Source organism: Chamaea fasciata, unplaced genomic scaffold (genome assembly GCF_029207755.1).
Source record: "Chamaea fasciata isolate MVZ Bird 193981 ecotype frontalis unplaced genomic scaffold, bChaFas1.0.hap1 SCAF_4, whole genome shotgun sequence".
NCBI classification, from domain to species: Eukaryota; Metazoa; Chordata; class Aves; order Passeriformes; family Sylviidae; genus Chamaea; species Chamaea fasciata.
This window is the reverse complement of record NW_027094089.1, coordinates 10,261,370-10,277,176: the sequence shown is the minus strand read 5'-3', so window position 1 is coordinate 10,277,176 and position 15,807 is coordinate 10,261,370. Positions and strand designations below refer to the sequence as shown.

The window sequence follows — 15,807 nt, the reverse complement described above, 5'->3', positions numbered from 1 at the left end:
ACCCCCCTGCTAGTGAAAAATATGCTACTTCTTAATAGTGTTTATATATAACAGTAACTCATAATCTCATTCTCCATCCTATTTTTTCACTTTTACGTCACAGTAAATTTCTCCATATCAATGGAATAGTACAGAATGGACATACCCATAAAGATGAACAGTGAAAAACCAAGTCAACCATAGTAGGTATTTATAACATTTGAGGGAGAAAAAGAAAATCAGAAATTTCAAAAGATATAAAATAATCAGCTAAGTTTTACAACTGGTCATTTTACTAGTCTGAACCTGATTCCATGAAGTGAAAATATGAAACCTGTAAGAAGCTATGAAAGCAAATCACTTATTAACATCACTGGTCATTCAGTTACAATACATATATTTTACATGTCCCTGCAACTACCTGTAAGAGCTTAAAAAGGCAGCCCATATGCACAAACTCACATAAAAGCAGCAGTGTTAAAGAAATCCACTGTAACTTTGAATATATGGTGTGCTTGTTTCAGGCACTCTTTAAGTCACAACGGGGGCACAGCTCTTAGGCAAAGGATATAGGCTGTAGAAGTGAAGGGGACTCTCAGCAAACAGTTCTACTGGGATGAACAACTATTCTCAAGGTCCAAACTGGGGCTGCACAAACTCTTAACAGATTTTCAGCTTACTTAATGATATCTCCAAAAAGGGGTAATATTTTTACTAAAAAAAGGAGACACTTTAAATATCTTTTCATATTGTCATGTGTTAATTTGTATTGGAAACACTGTTCTGATCTGCATACTGACGGACGTATTTGTTTGCCTAAGGAAAAGTTTAAAGGGACACAAAGTCCCAAAAGATTGTGTGTTTCTCTTTAGGAGCAGTTGCAAATTACAACTGTAGCACTAAACAGAAAGATCTCTTAAAATAAATAACCAGTCTCTGTTCTTTTCTTGACATCCTTGTGATGAGTTCTCAGAAAACTCCGAAGACATAATTATCAATGAGAAACTGTGAGCAAAAAGCAGTGTCTGTGAAACTGAGTTTCTTGGAGCAAAATGCTCCACACGTTCCAGAAGCTGTCAATAACAGACCTTACTAATATTAGGAGAAAGCTTAACTGATTGATTTCTGCAAAATGAGTTAATTTTATGCAGCATCGATATGAAATATGCTATGTTAAAAGTGGTAAAATCATGCTGACATATGGAGGGATTTCATTCTCTTTGGTCCACCCCATATTTTGATGTCTGGGAGTTTAGCCAAATATAATTTTGTTACAGCTGCCAAATCAGTGGGAAAATATCACAATCAAACCTAGATAACTAGGACTCCCCATCTTTGGTCAAGCCAAGATTATCCATCCCATCCTTGGAACTGTTCAGCCAGGTTGGATGGGGCCTTGGGCGACCTAATCTAGTGGGTGGCATCCATGCCTAGGTCTGCGGTGGGCTAGAACTAGATGATTTTTAAGGTCCCTTCCAATGCATTCAATGATTCTGTGAACTACTGCAATCAATTTTAGGGCCAAGAGCTTCTTGTCCTGAAGCAGAAACTGTTAACTGGATGGAAAACAGGAGCTGTTCCAGATAATTTTTGTTTGATTCTGAACTTCCAATACAGTATGTTCACTGTGCTTAGGCTTTTTTGTCTCTCCCTGTCTGTTACCTATCTAATTTATGTATGCAGATGTTTGCAGAAGTGTCCTGTAAATATGATGTTTCTGAATATTTATATTTAGTTATAAGACTATTATACTTTGTTTTGTTTCTCCCAATAAGTAGCAAAAGAAAAAAAAATACAAGGAATGTCATTGGCACTTTACACATATGAAAAATTCAACAAATGAATTTCCACTTTACTATAGCACTAATATTATGATGCTGTCTATTTTTGTCTTCCACTCCTCCTATACTTTGGTACCTCTTTTTCATGACATTTTAGCATTCAAAATCTTCCTTTTAAAGAATTTTTTTCCCTTTTGAATTATAAGCTCTCTGTCTCTTTTCTTTAACTACTCATATGTTCTGATCTTGATTAACCTTTCAGTAAGTATTATCTTATCAGTAGGATGAAAGATATAAGAACTTTCTCATGATAGTTCACATGGTAACTTCTTACTATTTCCTATCTCATATCAATGCAGAAAAAGAATATAACCTTAATTTTTCACTCCAATTTTCAGGAGATGTGCTATTGCACCAGGATGGAAGTGACTACCAAAAAATAGTATGATTGTCTTCTATGTTGTGCACTTACAAAGCAAAGAACCATCTAGGCTCAACTTAGCTTAATTTACTGCTCCTTTTTACATTTTCCCTTTCTAATATGATTTCACATCATATTTTAATATGATAAGAATAAAGACAAACACCTCAAAGATTTTCAAATTTCTTTTCTACTCTTTTTGATTCTTAAAACAGATCCATTTTTATACACGCATAAAATTCTACTTTCAAAGAAATCATCCAGGACAAGACTATCTTGACCCATGCAGGAGCACTAAAACAAAAAAAGCAAATTATACCAGCGGGTCACTTGTTGCTGTGGGAGATGGAGCTACTCAAGAGCTGACTTGTTTTTTTTATCTAGGGAAGTTAGTTACTTAGTGGGGATTCACGTGCAGGATGTGGCAGAGAGAGAGTCAAAGCTTGCCTGGCCTTGTGACTGTTAACCCTTGCTGCTCTTCCTTGTTGGAACCAGTTTTACTAAAAGAGGCAAGCTGTAGCATAATAGATGTGACTACAGAGATCTGGAGGAAATAATCAGGACACTGGGACCCAGGTGGAATTATCTTGAACCCGGCAGGTGACAGAAAAGGGTGCAAAAGGAAGGTACACAGTAACAAATATGACAAACAACTTTCCAGCTTAAAATCTGTAGTTCAAAATGATATATGAAAGTTCAGGACATTTAATTTTTATGTAATACTGATGGGTGACCACAAATAAATTACAGAAGAGTCTCTGGTGAAGGAATTATGTTTTCTATGGTTAATGTGAATTCTGATGGAAAAAAAGTAGTAAACAAATTGAAGCATACATTCCTTGAAAAGCAATCTACTGAAAATATTAGCTATAACCACCATCAGAAATCTAAGTAATACTACACAGGTGTCCTAGGGTGACTTTATGCTGTTTGTATCCCCAGTCTGTTCTGTGTATGCTGTATGTTGTGTCCTGTGCCTTTAAGACTGGTTTTGATAGTGAAGCAGGGAAAGAAGAAGGTCATAGTTTGTTTTGAAAAACAGCCTTCGCTCCTCTCCATTTTTTCCTTGGGATGGAGTTGTTCAGCTGAGGCACGGACAGCAGCGGGACAGAAATATTTTTTGCATTTAGTTAGTTTAGCTAGATGAAGCAGAGAAGTTTCCTAGACTTTTTTTTTTTTTCTTTTTCTTGGGACTGTTTAAACCTACTCTGGACTGAGAACCCAGAGGAGTACCGGGAGCTCACACCTGCGGCCCACCAGGTCCTGGACCTCTGGAGGGACTCATAAGGGACTGACTGAGTCAAACTACACCCACAGCAGCGACTTTCTCAATTTTCCATCTCACTCCAGAACGAGAGGTTTTATTGTTTCATATTATGCATTCTTTGTGCTTATGGGCACTTCATTCGTTAAATAAATAGTTTTTCCACTTTTCTCCGAGGAAGTTCCTTTCCCAGACTGGTGGGCAGGAGGGACTGTTTGGGTCTGCTTCCCAGAGGGACGCTATTTGGGGGTTTTCTCCCAAATTTTCCCTAAACCAGAACAACAGGAAAAAGAATATATATTAGGTTTCATTTTATATGGTTTTGTTTTGAAAAAAGACACACTTATCAATGTCGGTATGTTAAGCTGTTAGCTTTGGCTTTACATCCTGAAGGCAAGAAACTAACTTCACTAAGAGACCCATAATTGCAAAAAAATTTGTGTTTGAGTGGATTAATTCTAACTTGTTTCCAATTTCCTTTTTACTTGGAGCAAAAGAAATATTATTTGTCACCTATTTCATTTGTTGAAATTGCTGCGAATTTACCTTTTTTTCAGTTTGCCAATCTAGAGCTACTTTACAGGGGATAGGAGGTTTATCTATAACATCAAAAAGATGCCTATGATAACATATATTGGAGTTTGCATTAAGTAGAAAATTGAAATATGAACACTTCTAAAATGGGCTTAAAGTAATTTTCTTTGAAGTACTTTATTACAACCCACAATTCCCACACTATTATGAAAATTGACAAATTATTATGATTTTTTTTCCATTCCCAGGAACAAGCATATTAAATCTGCTAAAAAGGCTGAATATAAAGTATCTTTTTTTCCCCCCCCTAGATCCTTTTCTTCCCTTATAAATGATCTAGAACTACAGAATTGGATGGGGATTTGTGTTGAGTCAAGGTGGGATTATCTACATGAAATAGTCTTTTATATACAGCTGCATATAATCTCATATTATTTTTCCACAGAGCCTGTTGAGCGGACTATGGCATGACACTGGCACTGGTAGAGGCTGACAGATCTATACCACCATGGTTTAGCTGGTAAAGCATGCCTCAAGGAGAAACAGAAAAGAGGTAGTGAGACATTGCAGCATTGTAAAAAGATCTCCGAAAATTAGTTTCAAAATATCTAAAGAGCATCCTATTTTTTACTTGCAAAGTAGTGTCAAGGGATAGCCATTTAGCACATTTTTTCTCTGATATTTTGTGCTATTGTAACAGTACTCAAGTAAGCAGGAATGTTAGACATACTAATAAGTTACTGCAGAAGCTTGATGACTAGTGAGGAAGTCACTTGAAGAATGAAGATGATTGAAAAGATGATGATGTTCTGGTACTGCAGATAGTATTGAAGTCAAGGACAAAAAGCCCACAAAGTGGAGAGGTTGTGTTGAACATTGCATTCCTTCAAAACCAACAAACTATTATGGGGAAGGGGAAGAAGACGAGAGGAGTAATAGCCTTCAGCTTTTTCGCTATTGAAGAAGTATTACACTACCACTACAAATGTGTCAACTCCAAGTAGAGAAGACAATCGATATCACTACCTTATGCACAGAACTAAGAACTTTCAAAGAAGTATCAATGTGTTTTCCCAGTAGGTAGAAAATATATCTAGATATATTCTTAGAAATGTAGAAATATCCAGAATAACAAAATCAAGTAAAATGGATGATAACTCTTACTGCACAACTGGATAGATACTTAAAATCACATACTTAAAGGTATATAATTAATGAAATTGTTCTAACCTTTCTGTGTGATTCTTGCCAGAAAAATAAATCACTGATTTTGAAACACTCAATTTATTCCCATCCTGAAAGTCTTGGTTCAGCTACATAGATTTACATCCCAATTGTGTCCATGAATTTTCTCATAGGAATATAACTAATATCTTTATGGCTGCTATAGCATTGTTCCTGTTTGAACCAACTCTAAGACATAACAGTTCTTTTGAGCCTTTTTTCAATTTCCAAAGCATGGGAATGGCACTTTTCTTCATGAACATGATCATTAGCAAAAATGATTTAAAGATATCCTAAGTGTTTCCCTTTTTTTAATATTTCTTTACAAGTCCATGGTTTGTAATAGAAAAGACTTCAGTAGTAATCCTTTTTGTAATGAGAATTTGGGGCTCAGATAATCAATGAAGTCTCTAGGTTATTTTAAAATTTTTAAACACTCAGGTCCAATCATTAGGTACAACATCTGCTTGAACTTGTCACATGCAACAATTAAACTAGCTGTTTCAATTTTACTCAAATGAAGGCACTGTTTTGATCTCCTTTTCGTTTCCCAGATAGCTGTAATTCCTTTGAAGCTGATGATTAAACTACAAATACACAGCTGGTCTTTGTTCTCTATTTCCCAATATATGCAGATTAGCTGGAACTAATAGCTATAGTTCTGGCTACACTTCTGGTCTACTGCTGGATGTTGGGAATCATGTACAGATTGGCCAAATGCTCAAATCTCACATCAGATAATCTTTCAGTCCAAGGAGCCTAGCAGAGCAATAGCTGTAATCACTACCACTCAATTTTTCTGCCTTCTGCAGCTGTAAACCAAAAGTAAAAAGAAAGATTCAATTATGCTGACCAGTATGAGGATGTGAAGTATAAAGATTGGTAACTGGGAATTTGTTTTCTTGCTTTCAAGTTGTTTATGCTTTTATTTAAAACTGATGAACATCAACACATAAAAGAATGATACAAAATATATCCATGAATAATGCATGATGTATAACTTCAGGTAATTTCATTTGCAAATTAATGTTTTTGAACTTCTTATACTAAGAAAAATCAAAATATATAACAAATATTATATTTCTTATAGTCCTTGTAGAAAACCCTACAGTCAAATATTTTTCACATTGAGAATTGAATGAAATAACTTCTCAAAACTCTCTTGGCAGGTGTCACCATCCACTCCCAGTGAAACTGAAAGCTTTCCCATCAGTTTGTATGGAATCAGTTTGTAAAAAGTAAGTTGCTTATCTATTTTATACAGTTTTCGCTGGTCTATCTAGAAGGATTCTTCAAAAGGATATATTCCTATTCACTAGTTTGTATATATAAAATAAATTTAAACATTTTATCCCTTTCCACAGTTTACTTAAAGTTTGCATATTGAGTTTTATTCAAAATACATGTTATTTTAGCTTGTATAACAACAGACAAAAATGACATGTATGTCTGAGAAAGTGATAGTTTTTGAATACTAGCATGTAAGTTCTCAACTTCATACAACATTTAAACTTAAATGTGGATTGTTCTCACACCACAGTTAATTCAAGTTAGAAACTGTCATCTGGGCATTTATATTTTCATGTGAAGCCTTGAACATCTATCCACTAATAAAGATTGACAAGAAGGGAAAAAGATTCCTCTTTTTCCATCCCAAATCAAATTGCACCTAGCCTCCTATAACAAAAAGGCTTGCAAACAATCACTTTTCTAAATAAACCGAATGTGCACCTACAATTTGTGAAAAAATAATGTCTACAGAATAGAAAAAAAAACAATCTGAACTTTTGCACTTAAGAATCTGACATGGCTGTTTTTGTGTCTAATTTCTGTCTAAAAAGCAAAAAAATCACAACTACCAAGGATAAAAATTTAAAATTTATTGACTTTTAAAATTTAAGATCTATTTATATACTAGAATAAAATTTATATTCAAATTCAAGTCCTGTGGTCTCTCAGTGTGGTACTATTTAACTACATGGTGTTTTTAATGCACCAGAAACTTTTATTCCCTTTGAGATAGCAAGTTATCAAAAAAATGTTTTCATATTGTAAGAGACGGTCCGAAGATCCCTCATCTGCCTCACGACCATCGTCAAGGACAGAGACTGAAACCCCTAAAAGGGACTTTAAAATCTCAATACAGGAGTTCTGGCCTGGCTGAGGTGGGATGTTGGCCAAGTGCTGCCTGCAGGTGCGTTCGATGGAAAAACCCAGCACGCATATCGGAACATCAGAACCTGAGCAGAAACAATGGGCAAGTCACGGTGAAGTGACTGTGCCTGCTGACACTGTACTGGTTGACGCTGTACCTGCTGACGACCGACTTGTTCTGAGTTCTCTAAATGAACACACTGCAATGATTTCCCCCACCTGTTTGGCCAACTGCCTGTCGCTTCGGAGAGAACTGTAAAAACCCTGGAGACCCCCGCTCACTTTTGTGATCACCCCACTGGAGAAACTCGCGTCTATAGGCATCTTCAAAAGCCTCGAGGACTCGACCCTCCGTGTTGGTAGCTATAATCCCCTTCCCCTCTTTTTCTGTCTTTCTAACTATTCTCTTTTTCTCTCCCTACTATCGCATTTGTTGGCACTAAATAAAGGTGCATTTGTGATTGAGTAAACTGAGTTTGTCCCCCGCTGTGTCTTTCGTGCTCTGAGATCCCTAAAACGAACCATCACGAACCCCGCTTGTGTGAGCGGATCGTGACACATATATAAAAGAAAATCTGAAATAGAATTTTCTATTACTAAAATAAAGCTTTTAGAAAGAAAGCCCCTGACAAGGGTAAGAAATAGTCAGCATCACCCAAGTCTGTTAAAACAATATGAATCCCCGCCTTCTTTGAAGAAGGCCACAGATTCACACTTCTTCATGTCAATAAGCATCTACAGTGAATTTAAAATCTGTTTTGGCTAGCATGAGCTAAACTACTGTTCTGAAGTAATTATAAAACAACTACTTCCACATTTTTTTAGAAGTAGAGGATGCAAAACTATTTTGGCACCACCTGTTGATTGCACAGAACTCTTTTCTTTCTAAGAGATATTAATGGTCTGAATAAGCCTGATGATTTTGGGGGGTTTTGTAGTTGGGTTTTTTTGTTTGGTTTTTTGTTTGTTTTGGGGTTTAGATCTATTTTATATGAGTTATCCATGAGATACTTCAGCAGAAATGTGTTTAATTTCTCCATAAACAATATTGTGAAGTTAAGAAAGGACAGACATTTTAATCCCAGATGAATATCATTGAAACCATCACAGATTTCAGTAAGTTTCTACAATACTAACTTCAGGTGCTTAGTATTAATTTCCTTTATAAACCTTATATGCCTATTGATTTTATCCTTCTTTTTGACAAGTTTTTACTGACTTTTTTTGTTTTGCTAGTTGGTATTCTCAGGAAGAGCCTTACTCTGCCTTTAACCAGAATTCACTCTTAAAATAGTGTTTAAAGACATCATGTTCAATTCCCTACCTCTGTAGCTTTTCAAGCTCTTTTTAATTTCCACAAGCTGTTGTAATTTTTTAGAAGAAACAAATCATGGAACCTGAAATCTCCATTTTATAGAATTATTGGTAAATATTAGTTTTAATGCGGCTTGGGTTACAGTGACTAAAAGCTTAATGTAGCTGTATAAATAATTGATTCATCCTATCTTAGTCTTAATTTCTTTTGCAGTTAGGTTCTCTAATTGTCTTTTGTATTTTAATTCATGGCAAAGTTCAAACTTACACTAGAATTTTGGAAATTTTATCCCTGTTGAATTATTCAACTTCTAAATATACTGAGTTTTTTTTAAATATCTTTGCTTGCTACTGTGAACCAAACTTTCTTTCTTGTCTTTCTCAAATGTCTCAAAACATAGTTCAAAAGAAAATAAAAGAAGAACATTTGGTTTGTAATTATAGGGAAGCAGAAAAAAGATTTCTGACTAGAATTAGCATTCCTGGAAATAGGTGTTTTTTTTAATGCAAATACTGCCAGAACCCGTCTGTACTTGTGCTGGACAATATTAGGAGGAGCATTATGCATGGAAGACATACAGTTTTATGCTCTATAATACCCACAAACTAGCAAGGCATTCTCCATAATTTATGAGTTTAAATTTCAAATTAATTTTACAAACTTAATGGTTTGGGAAATTATTATGGGAAACAATGATTTAGAGTTGACCTTTTTGAGCTACCTGTTACTTGATTGGTTTAGCTAGCAATGTCTTTAATTGAATTTGTCAGCAACAAAAATATGTGTGCTAACAGCTGCTTACTTAAATTTTATAATTATTGTTATTACCTTAGATAAAAATTTAAGCAGGTGAAAAAAAAAAGAAGCGTAGTAGAACAAAGTCACCTACAGTAGCAGAGAGTAAATGTCTCAATGAAAAAGTTTTAAAACTTTTCTTCTTTAAAAAGAAGTTTCTTTTTAAAAACAGTTTCTTCTTTAGAAATATATTTCTGCATTAGGACAAACTGACAAATATTTGTCATTTGGTGAAAAAAATCACATGCTATATATGAGATGATGTGGGTAAAAAAGTATTATATGTGTGTTATTTTCTTAGCCAAAGCTTCATATTAACATCAGAAAAAAAAGCCACTTTAAAGTTCAGTCTTGAGTTCTGCAAATCTTGGCTGTCGCTTACCACTTTGGAAATGTTATGGCAAGGTGCTGCACATGGGTCTGGGCCCCTAGAACCAATACAGGCTGGAGGGGTGAACAGATTGAGAGCAGCCTTGCTGAGGAGGGCCTGGAGGTTCTGGTGGATGAGAAATGACCTTGCAGCCCATTTCTGGTGGTATCAAAAGTGGCATGGCCAGAAGGTTGAGGGAGGTTATTTGATTCAGTCCCTGTACACAGCCTTGAGAGACCCCACCTGCAGTGCTGCATCCAGGTCTGGGGTCCCCGGCACAGGACCTGGACCTGTTGGAATGAGTCCAGAGAAAGCCACCAAGATGACCAGAGGAATCTGTAGAAGAACTTCTACAAAAGAGAACTGAAATTGCTCAGCCTGGGGTGACCTAATTGAAGCCTTCCAGTACCTGAAGGGAACCTACAAGAAAGAGGGAGGGATGATCCTTTCCACTCTGACCCATTCTGTGATTCTGTGATTATCAATTAACTACATGAAAATGCATAAAAATCAACTTAATTTAGAAGAATGCTGATTTTACACACAGTTCTATGTAATCATGTGTCTGCAACTTTCAGACAATAAAATCTTTCTTTTTATATGTAAGAATTCTAATATTATATAAATTTGAAAATTAAAACCAGAGCAATAGGAACAAAAAACCCAAACAGATAAAACAAAAAACAAAACCAAAAACCACAACAAAACAAAACAAACAAACAAAAAACCCCCCACACAAAGAAACCCCACAAAAAACCCCCAAAATTTGCTAATGAAAAGGATTTTAAAAAGGTATTAATTATTTTTTCTTTTATGATTCTAAACTATAATGTTCTCTGCCAAGAATACACAGAGGGAAGATAGGCTCTTTTGCTCTGAAGTTTTGGCCAATTCTGCAAACAGCATTTCAGACAAAAAGGTGTTCACTATGAATTATGAATTAATATTTAGGTATACAGAACACTAACCAGGCAATTAAACCTCTCAAAACTGTACAGGATCTTAAAATGGCTTTTTTTAAACAATATTTTTCTTCAAATAATCCTAACGTAAGAAAATTGGTGAATATATTCACTAATTTTTGAACACATGATTATACAATATAGATATGATATTTATAATAGAAGGTTGATATATATGTATAACAACATGTTGCACTGAAAATATTCTTTAAAAAGTTCTCTCTCAATAAACTGGCTTACGATAAAAGCACAAGTTCTACTAACATACTAAAATTAGACCACAGATCCTTTGCTGCATGAATTCAGAACTACCTGGTTGTGAAAAGTATAATTATAGTTGCAAAGAAGCAACATTTTCTTTTTAATTCAAATTATATTATAATAACCTCTGCTTTCTAACTCTAGATTGCCTTTGGTGACTCATCTACTATGGTTAGCACACAGCAGCTGAGAGATACTGACCTGTGTATATATTTTCTTGCACTACTATTTGCTGTATGTTGCATATTTGGGAGTGATACTAATATTTTCTTGGAAAGAAAAATACACATAAAAAATATTTGCCCTTTCATTTTACTGAAAATCACCTGTAGTAGAATAGTAAGAAGAAAAAAATTGAATACTTTCAATAGATGCCTGACTAGTCTATGAAGATTTTGTTTATTCCAATTTCTATCCACACAATGAAAGAACTCTGGAAGAACTAAATTACTAAATATAATTTTGTGGACAAAATATTTGCATTGGTAATGTTTCTGTATTGTACTGAGATTTTTTTCAATTCCATTATGTTGCATTTTTAATCACTTAATTCCTTCATTAGAAATTACTCTTTGCCTTATGCTATTCTCAGTTCCAATAAGAATATTTTATAAACAATATAGATTTTTATCAAAAACGAGGAGTTTTTTTCATAATTTTAAGGTTGGTTAAGTGGTTAAGTGAATTTTGTGCAGATGGTAAGTTGCTAAATGAACCAGAAATTTAACCACAGCTACAGTATTACCTGGCTGTGGGGGTGTTCACTTTTTTTCCCAGGGCTCCTTATCTGTCTTGAGCCACAAGACTCAAAACAGCTCATTGACTCAAGGTGCAGTTGACTCTGCATAGATATCTGATCTTTGATCTGTCTGTCACGATTGAGAGATGTTAACTATTGCCATAACACACATTTTTTTTGTAACATGTTTCTTTATCCTCAGCATTTGAACTGATTCTAACATCACATTTCAGCGAACCAAATAAGTATCAAACTGAAAGAACATTCAAATTGAACAAATCTAAATTGGCTTCAATAAAATGGCTTAGAGGTCAGATCTTGAATATTTTTATACTAGCTTGCCAAGCTATTGAACTGATAGTGTTAAGAATTTTAATACTCATGTATTATTAATATGAATTCTATTCTAAAAGGCTTTAAAAAATACTAATTGCCTACTTTAAGTTTATGATCTAAAAAAGTAATAGACCACATCTTACATGCTTGTGTCTAGAGTTTCCATCATTTTCAACAATCACAACAAATTAATTCTAAATAATGAAGATGTCTTGTCTCTTCTTGCGTGTATCTTAATTATCAAAAAAGTGCCACAGACATATCTCTGTTCATCCAAGTTTAAATATGGAATCTGAGACACAATGAAGTCTGAGGGACATGCTTTATATTTCTGCACTATCAAAATTGCACCCTTAAGGAGAATTTTATGTTGACATTTTCAGGGCTGAAAGAGTGCTCACCCAGCAGAAGAAAACAAAGCACTGAATTTCTGTTTAAAAGAAATCAATACATAAAAGAAGAAATCTCTATTCAATTTCCAGCAGGCTTTTAAATGATTATGAATTTTTGCTAAAGTACTTTCTGTAAGAGATAGTTTGCACAATTTGGATTTTTTTTCCATAACATCTGTTATGAAAATGAATGGAAGTAAAAGATTGTACATTATTGTAAACTTATGCAACAAATATAGAATTCTTAAACTATCACAAATATTAAACAAATGAAACTTTGCTGTAAATTTGGAAAGTAGTTTTTTTTTTAATTTTTATTTTCCCATTGTTTTTCCATTGCTATTAATTCCTTCAAGGAAATGCCTTACATTTATGATGTGGCATGATTTCAGCCTAGGAAATTATATTTATTCCAGATTTAAAATCTTGAGAAGTGGGAATCTAGCCACAAACAGTCAAGAATTCTTTAACAGTGAAATATAAATAATATTAAATAGTTCATTATTATTAAAAAAAAAAACAACAAACCCACATAGTGGTGCAAGAGACTGCAATAATAAATTAGATTTGTATTTATTAGACTTTACTTTAGGAACCTGAATTTTTTCTGAGGATGTGTTTATTAATTTGCGTAAAATACATTACTGCATCTGAACAACTTTAATTTTTACAGTAGAAAACACCAGCACAAGGAGATAATTTTATTACTTCCAATAAAATTAATTTATATTTTAGCTAAGTAAATGAGAAAAGGGAATGACCAAACAACACCATTTAGATCACACTTTAATCTGTTGCACATTTTCAAGGGCAAGGAAAAAAAATCCTTGAAAAGGAAATTTTGTATCAAAAAGGAATTTTATTGTTGGTATTCACTCCAAAAATAGACACTGCTTGTGTTACACCACTTCTTTTAGACAATAGTGTACTTAGTGACATTATACTTTAATGATGTCACAAAGAAAAAGTCACTCAGAGGACTGATAAGAATAAATACCTGCCTGGTTTAAAAGTAACAGACTGTGGTTTGGGGGAACTTCATATACTAAAATCAGAAATAATTTTTCTTCTTTAATCTGTAAATTCTCCGTAAATCAACAACAGAAGAGCAGAATGACCAATAGACCATTTCCATGTCTATAAAACATGAAATAACACACAACTTTATTCCTGTTAGGATCTAGAGTTTTGAAAGGTTTTTTTGCACTCATTAAATTCTGGAACATGAATCTTTTTCATATATCAAGTATATACGACCAGAGTTGTAAAACTATTCTTGTACATGGTGTCTAGCTTAGCAAAATCCACATTGTGTTTCATTGAAAGATGGAGACTTTTTTTTTCCCAGCACTCAAGCTCCAACAGCAGCACAAACTTTGACTGAAAAAAAGATCAAGCATTGTAAGATCAAGGCTGAAAGACATGAGACACAATTGTCTGAAACATAACTCACAGTCATTGGGCCCTTCACTATTCAGAACTCTTTTAACATCTAAAATAAGTAACGATTGTTTCTGTTGTCTCCACTCAGTATTTAAATACAAAAATTAAAAATAATCCTATTTCAGATGAAAATTCCCAGTTAGAGGGTATTATATAAGAGTTACTAGAGTGTTGCTAAGATCAACAGAAACTATGATGCAGTTTATTAGAGCTTTGTAAAAGTTGCTCATCCAAGAACATTGAAGGGTTGCAGTGACCTCTTAAATCTACAAGCCTTTTTTAAAATCAGAAAAAGAAAAGCCTTTAGAGTTTTGACATACTCATATGGGTGTGGATATGGAATATTCTGGAAGAAGTGTGACAAGTAATTGATAAATAGATTACTGAAATTTGGAAACCTGACAATATCTAACATTCCTGAGTGACTTGTGCTCTATTGAACTAGTTACAATAATCACCCAGATTTCCAGATGTGTAGGAACTTAAGACTTCTTGAACATAGGAACTGAGCACGTAGGAATCAACTGATCTGTTCACATGATATAAAGCTTATCTGTAAATCCAGAAATAATCTGATGCCTCTGTGATTCAGACTTCCTACATATGAAATCAATCATAGATCTACAGTCTTGGAAATTTGCCAAGAATTCCTGGAAGACAAGTTTGTCAGATAGACACTGAAGGACATTGTTAGAGAAGTTAAATCTAAAATGAAAATTCATCTGATCAAAGTAATAGATCTACACCAACTTACCGCCTCACCAGAATGTCCTCATAGCACAGTTGGACTGGAGGATTAAAAGTGGAAGACTCTTCAAGATTTCCCTGTAACAGAAAATCAAACATGTTTTATTGGCTTTTCTACAGCAACACCAAGAAATTCTCAAGGGTTCAAGAAACAGAAAAATGGAATACACTGATGATAAATAACTTCTGTAAACAGTAATAATTAAAAAGCAGAAAAACAAAGTGGAATTTCTAGAGTAACTGTGATGTGAAAGAATATAAATCATAGTCATATACAATATTTATATTGACATTATCTGTACTTGATTGAAGTGGTTATGAAACTATGTATTCCAAACACATTGTCTTAGTCATAAAAACTTTCTTGCTTTTTCACTGTGCTAGGCCAAGCCTTCTTCAACATACTATTTTTTGTGCAAAAATACCATTTTATAACTGAACTTATGCTATTAGCTCTTTAAATACACCAGTACCTGTACCAACAGTATGTCTTTTACCTTAGGTATATGAAAATGGAACTGTAGTCTTTTCAATAGTAATGTTATCTCTTCACCTATCACAAACTTGTGACAACCTCTAACATATGGATATCCATTCAATGCATGCATTTAGCTCTTTCTTACTAACAGTCAAAGCTTCAAATTTGAGCCTGTGAAAACCTAGTGAAATTCAATAAGGCCAAGTGCAAGGCCCTGCATCCTGGCTGGGGAAACTCAAGTGTAAAGTACAAGCTGGGTGGAGAATGGATTGAGAGGAGAAAGATTTAGGGGCCTTGGTTGATGAGAAGGAAAACACAACACAGTAATATGCATTTGCAACTCAGAAAGCCAACTTCAGCCTGAGCAACATCAAAAGTGGTACTCCCATCAGGTCAGGGGAGGTGATTGCCCCCTCTGCCCTTTTGAGACCCCACCTGGAGTGCTGTATCCGAGTCTGGGGCTCCCAGCAAAGGAAAGATGTGGACCTGTTGGAATAAGTCCTGAAGAGAGACACTAAGTTGACCACAGGGCTGGAGAATTTCTTCTATACAGATGGGCTGAGACAACTGGGGCCACTCAGTCCAGAGAAAAAAAGGCTTTGGGGAAATCGG

The 15,807-nt window shown here is 34.6% G+C and overlaps 1 long non-coding RNA gene across 2 annotated transcripts in view; it reads right to left on the bottom strand.

Moving 5' to 3' along the window:
* LOC136288777 (uncharacterized) overlaps positions 1 to 15,807 on the bottom strand; it is a 598,691-nt gene that overhangs the window by 334,902 nt on the left and 247,982 nt on the right. For both annotated transcript variants that reach the window (XR_010720576.1, XR_010720575.1), the window contains exon 3: positions 14,725 to 14,795. This is a non-coding gene — a long non-coding RNA (uncharacterized lncRNA). The remainder of the gene's footprint in view (positions 1 to 14,724; positions 14,796 to 15,807) is intronic.